At 42.8% G+C, this 6359-nt stretch overlaps 1 protein-coding gene across 3 annotated transcripts in view; it reads right to left on the reverse strand.

Moving 5' to 3' along the window:
* The window catches only part of LOC115202333 (zeta-sarcoglycan), a 329855-nt gene that overhangs the window by 212681 nt on the left and 110815 nt on the right, over positions 1-6359 (reverse strand). Inside the window, exon 1 of one of the 3 annotated variants that reach the window (XM_029766421.1) lies at positions 1603-1670. The exons of the other annotated variants lie outside the window; for them this stretch is intronic. The gene's annotated coding sequence lies outside the window, so the exon portion shown is untranslated. Of the gene's footprint in view, positions 1-1602; positions 1671-6359 lie in introns of those variants that run through there. 3 annotated transcript variants of the gene reach the window in all.

Consider the following 6359-nt stretch of genomic DNA (forward strand, 5'->3'; position numbering starts at 1 on the left):
CCTTGAAGAATGTGGCAACTTTCATGGTTCTTTGTGGTGAGTGGAAAAGTACTGGTTGTTTGAGAAGGGAGTGGTCTAAAGATAGGAATGTATATGTGTATTATAAAAGGACTGAGTCCTAATTTTTTACTTTAGAACGTTCTCTGAATAAACTGTACAGACCTTTTGAAGAAAGCTAAGTCCTTGCCTAATTATTATTAACCCAGTGTCTTACAAACCTTGGGGATTAGTCAAGGCTTATTGATTGTTAATTATTATCACTCGGATTCGAAAATTCCCATAACACCAGATCAAACCGTTTTCTCTTATTGCTAACTGCTCTGTGTATTTGCCAGCTAGTGTGTGTCTGTTGACAGAAGCTAAGACAAGAAAGTAAATGTCCTCAAACCGTTTTTCCCGCTCGCTATTAACTGCACTGAACAAAAATATAAACGCAACATTTAAAGTGCTGGTCCCATTGTTTCATCAGCTGAAAAAAAGATCCCAGATATTTTCCAAAGCTTATTTCTCTTAAATGTTGTGCACAAATTTGTATCCCTGTTTGTGAGCATTTCTCCTTTGTCAAGATAATTCATCCACCTGACAGGTGTGGCATATCAAGAAGCTGATTAAACAGCATGATCATTACACAGGAGCACCTTGTGCTACGGACAATTAAAGGTCATCCTAAAATGTGCAGTTTTGTCACACAACACAATGCCACAGATGTCTCAAGTTTTGAGGGAGCGTGCAATTGGCAGGCTGACTGCAGGAATGTCCACCAGAGCTGTTGCCAGGGAACTGAATGTTTAATCCTCCACCATAAGCCGACTCCATCATAATTTCAGAGAATTTGGCAGTACAGCCAACCGGCCTCACAACTGCAGACCACATGTAACCACAGCAGCCCAGGCAGGCTTCTTCACCTTCGGGATCGTCAAAGGGGAGTGGGGAGGAGTTTTTCTGTCTGTAATAAAGCCCTTTTGTGGGTAAAAGCTCACTCTGATGGCTGGGCCTGACTTCCCAGTGGGTTGGCCTGGCTCCCAAGTGGGTGGGCCTATGCCCTCCCAGGTCCACCCTTGCCCAGTCATCTGAAATCCATAGATTAGGGCCTAATCAAGTTATTTTAATTGACTGATTTCCTCACTGTAACTCGGCAAAATGTTTGAAATTGTTGAATTTTGCATTTATATTTGGTTTAACATTATTTCTCCATCAGGGAACTATTGTCTATTGACAAAGCTCCAGTAGGTTTCCATTGGGAGGACGAAGAACCAGGGAAACCATGGTCTTAGTTAGCTGATGTACCCCTCAAAGGCTTCCCTTCCTGTGTAGCTGATGGGGGTCTGTGTAAACTCACTCCTGAAGGGTCTACACTTGTGCTGCCGAATCACTAGCTTTCAGAGGCGCGATTGGGTAAGACGCTTCAGGAGTGCGGTCATGTGTTTGAGAGGCAGAGGTCCTGGGTTCCAGCTTTGGTATGAGCCGAATCAGGAGGAAGCAGTACTCGCTAAGCATGCCGCGTTCCATCTTTTGCAATTGTACACTTGTACATGATGGCCGGATGAGGAGGACGGAGAACCAGAGCACCAGAGCACCAGAGAAACCCAGCACTTCGCTCACCACATTCCCACACAAAGCCCCCGTTCCTGGGCAGAACGATCGACGATCCGCCTGGTGGCCTGGTGTTGATGGATGACTCCTGGGTGAAGGGTGTCTACATCCCCCTCTCATGCCCCATCCGCCTGCCTGTCATTCCAACTGGCACTTCACTTCAATGGCCGGCGGAGTTCGCTGAGAGACCAGGCGACTGTCTGAGGAATTCCACCTGTCAAAGCCAGGCCCAAATTAAATCATTAAACAGGGGGGGAACAGGGCCAGTAAATAAGCTACTTAGAGTCCCCAGTTTTTTGGAGAGGTGTCCAGGGAGTGGTGTGTCTGAGTTGGTGACAGCTGGTGACAGTGGTCGAACTGATCACACAGATAACTGTAGATGTATTTTGATTGGCCAGTTGGAGACTTCAGCTGTCTGTTTCTCTGTTGGCTACCAGCACAATGTGTAGCTAGGAAGTTATGTCACCGAACGGTGACACGGCAAATGTGACTAAATGGTTCAGCTGGGGTCTCCTGTGTGTTATTATACTCCTATGAACTAAAGGCGTACGCTTGGGGAGCTAACACAAGATCGCAAGGTGACTTCTCACATGAACATGGTTCACTCAAGTAACCGACCACATGACACAAACAATATCTAAACACTAGCATAGGAAAAGAATATCAGGTATTATCAAAAATAACACTACAGGCTACATGCTAACGGCTAATCACCCCTCTTCAAACCCTTTTACCATAAACACCCTGCCACCCTGAACAATACAGCAGTGTCCATTCACTCCCCAGCAACAGTAACATAATATCTCCACATCTCACTGAAATGTTTTCTCATCAATTAGAGAAATCTAAGCTCATTTGTCAGACGGAACTAGGCAATGCGCCGCCGTTGCTAGGCAGCGAGGCGGCGGAACACGATGGAACCTGACGTTTCATTACTGTAAGTATTTCAGATTAATGCTTTAACCTGCCCTAAAGTAAAAGCGACAGCGGGGCAACATATCAATCGCTCAAAGGCAAAATGGAGGAGACCTCCCTCCGCTCGGCCAAATCACTTCCTCTTATGGAAACAAGCTCCCTGAGGTCATATATGTCATGGCCCACTGTCACACAGTGTGTGTGTGGGTGTGTATGTTTGTGTGTAGTATGTGTGTGTGTGTGGCACCCCACTGATATGACCTGCTATCTAACACCGAACGAGGGCCGGGTCGTGGGGAAGGCTGACAACCGTAGCTAAATACATGTTTTCCTATCAACCACTGCATTACTCCACCACACACACACACACACACACACACACACACACACACACACACACACACACACACACACACACACACACACACACACACACACACACACACACACACACCCTCCACCCCCTCTGGCAGAACACCCTTGAATCTAGGAAATCATGTATCATATCACCCTGCAATGGATACGCCAAGGCCAGGGGAACAGGGAGAGGAAGGAGGAACAGACTGGATCTGTACCGAAAAGATAAGGTTCTGACAGTCTTCAACCTTGATCTTGTCTAGGTCTCAAGTCCTAAACAGCTAGACTGTCTGGGATACTGAGATACACCCAGATACGCCCAGTACCTTGGATGGCCGTCTGGACCAGTACAACCCTGTGGCTTGTTCCGAAAAGGGCACTACGTGTTCATTTCTCAGCTCAAGGTTGACCAGACAAGTGGAGAGGAACAGTAATCTGCTGCCGGAGTTCAGTTCATCTGTGGCTGACCCAAACGCCACAGGAAGATTGAGTCCTACTATAACAATAAGAACTTGCTTGCTGGCTGGCGAGAGAGAGAGAAGAGGGAGAGACGGCCGATAGGTACTTACAGTATCACAGTGGGAGGCTAAAACAAAAGCTGTACCTGCTGCGTGCCGACCCGGTTGGGACGAACCCACCAATCCTACTTGTAATCGCAATGCTTGTCAGGGGCCAACAACTTGACTTGGAGCCAATCAGAGAGCACGAGCCTGATTTGGGGGAGCACTCCCCCAAAAAACAGAGGCCATTTTCTCGGTACATCCATGGATGAGACAGTCACACTTCAGGTAGCTAGTTAAGTGCACAGACGCAATGCACACAACACTAAATACTTCCTCCAAGCTAGATAACCACTGTAGCTAGTGTTGACATTATAATTCAATCACAATGGACTTCCATGAAACAGCTGCATGTTTTTGCTGCCGAGTTTGTGCAGTGTCCTTAGCTAGCTAGCTATGTTGTTCTAGCTAGCGAATATGCTAATGTTAGCTACCTAGCTAAACATTTGGCTATGGGCTAGCACTGGCAGTATTGGATTATGGAGAGTGAATTAACTTGTTTCTTCGTTATCTTGACAGGTAGTTATCTAGCTGTGGCCAACTGGATAGTATTAACAACGGCTTTCTACAAAATAGCAACATTAGAGTAACATTAGAGTAACAATTATAACTAGTGAGAGTAACAATTATAACTAGAGAGAGTAACAACAATAACTAGAGAGAGTAACAAAGATAACTAGAGAGAGTAACAACGATAACTAGAGAGAGTAACAAAGATAACTAGAGAGAGTAACAAAGATAACTAGAGAGAGTAACAAAGATAACTAGAGAGAGTAACAAAGATAACTAGAGAGAGTAACAACGATAACTAGAGAGAGTAACAAAGATAACAAGAGAGAGTAACAAAGATAACTAGAGAGAGTAACAACGATAACTAGAGAGAGTAACAAAGATAACTAGAGAGAGTAACAAAGATAACTAGAGAGAGTAACAACGATAACTAGAGAGAGTAACAAAGATAACTAGAGAGAGTAACAAAGATAACTAGAGAGAGTAACAACGATAACTAGAGAGAGTAACAACGATAACTAGAGAGAGTAACAAAGATAACTAGAGAGAGTAACAAAGATAACTAGAGAGAGTAACAACGATAACTAGAGAGAGTAACAACGATAACTAGAGAGAGTAACAACGATAACTAGAGAGAGTAACAAAGATAACTAGAGAGAGTAACAAAGATAACTAGAGAGAGTAACAACGATAACTAGAGAGAGTAACAAAGATAACTAGAGAGAGTAACAAAGATAACTAGAGAGAGTAACAACGATAACTAGAGAGAGTAACAAAGATAACTAGAGAGAGTAACAAAGATAACTAGAGAGAGTAACAAAGATAACTAGAGAGAGTAACAAAGATAACTAGAGAGAGTAACAACGATAACTAGAGAGAGTAACAAAGATAACTAGAGAGAGTAACAACGATAACTAGAGAGAGTAACAAAGATAACTAGAGAGAGTAACAAAGATAACTAGAGAGAGTAACAACGATAACTAGAGAGAGTAACAAAGATAACTAGAGAGAGTAACAACGATAACTAGAGAGAGTAACAAAGATAACTAGAGAGAGTAACAAAGATAACTAGAGAGAGTAACAAAGATAACTAGAGAGAGTAACAAAGATAACTAGAGAGAGAGAGACAAAGGTAACTAGAGAGAGTAACAAAGATAACTAGAGAGAGTAACAAAGATAACTAGAGAGAGTAACAAAGATAACTAGAGAGAGTAACAAAGATAACTAGAGAGAGTAACAAAGATAACTAGAGAGAGTAACAAAGATAACTAGAGAGAGTAACAAAGATAACTAGAGAGAGTGGCAACGATACTAGAGAGAGTAACAAAGATAACTAGAGAGAGTAACAAAGATAACTAGAGAGAGTAACAACGATAACTAGAGAGAGTAACAAAGATAACTAGAGAGAGTAACAACGATAACTAGAGAGAGTAACAAAGATAACTAAAGAGAGTAACAACGATAACTAGAGAGAGTAACAAAGATAACTAGAGAGAGTAACAAAGATAACTAGAGAGAGTAACAAAGATAACTAGAGAGAGTGGCAAAGGAAGAAGTGAAAATGAATCTAAGTAAGGCAGTGAGAATGCAGGTCATTTAAGTGAAAGTGAACTCTGTAATTGTCCAATCATATGCATTACCCTCCAACATAGGGCTAGTAACCCTAGGTTGAAAATACCCAGGTTAGAACAAGCAAGCTGCAGAAAATAAACTGATTCTTGGGACCAGCGCCATTGCTAACTAGCATTGCCGGTCCTTTGGTTTAAAATTCTTCCTCATTTATGCAAAGTTATCTGATATCAGAATCCTCTTGTCCAAACCTTGGTTATCTTCAACAGAGATAGAGAATGAGAGAGAGAGAGAGTGAATGAGAAAGAGAGAGAGAATGAAAGAGAGAGAAAGAGAGAGAATGAAAGAGAGAGAGAGAATGAGAGAGAGAGAATGAAAGAGAGAGAGAGAATGAGAAAAAGAGAGAGTGAGAGTGAATGAAAGAAAGAGAGGGAGAGAGTGAGATCAGGAGTCTCAGCAAGCAACATGACTCAGACTTGTCACCGTCTGAGAGGATTATGGGTAAAAAAAAGAAAAGATGACACAACAAAGTGTTTGAAATAGCGTAACCTGGAAGAATCTGGCAGAATAATTACTTTGGCACTGGGCATACCGTCTCTCCCTTCTCCCCCTATCTCCTGGCTACGGTTTTAATGTAATTCCTTCAAATTCACAACAAGCTGTTAAATGTAGCTAGCTACCTTAATGTTTTCTCCCACTCTTTCGTAATTCATATTCCCCAATTGGTGTTTAACAAACTCCCCTATGCACGGCTGACTGTGTGAGGACCCTTAATTGCCTGCAGAGATGGGCTACGTCCCAAATGGCACCCTATTCCGTTTATAGTGCACTATTTTCGACCAGGGCTCTGGTCAA

The sequence above is a fragment of the Salmo trutta genome, chromosome 11 (assembly GCF_901001165.1).
Source record: "Salmo trutta chromosome 11, fSalTru1.1, whole genome shotgun sequence".
In the NCBI taxonomy this organism is placed as follows: Eukaryota; Metazoa; Chordata; class Actinopteri; order Salmoniformes; family Salmonidae; genus Salmo; species Salmo trutta.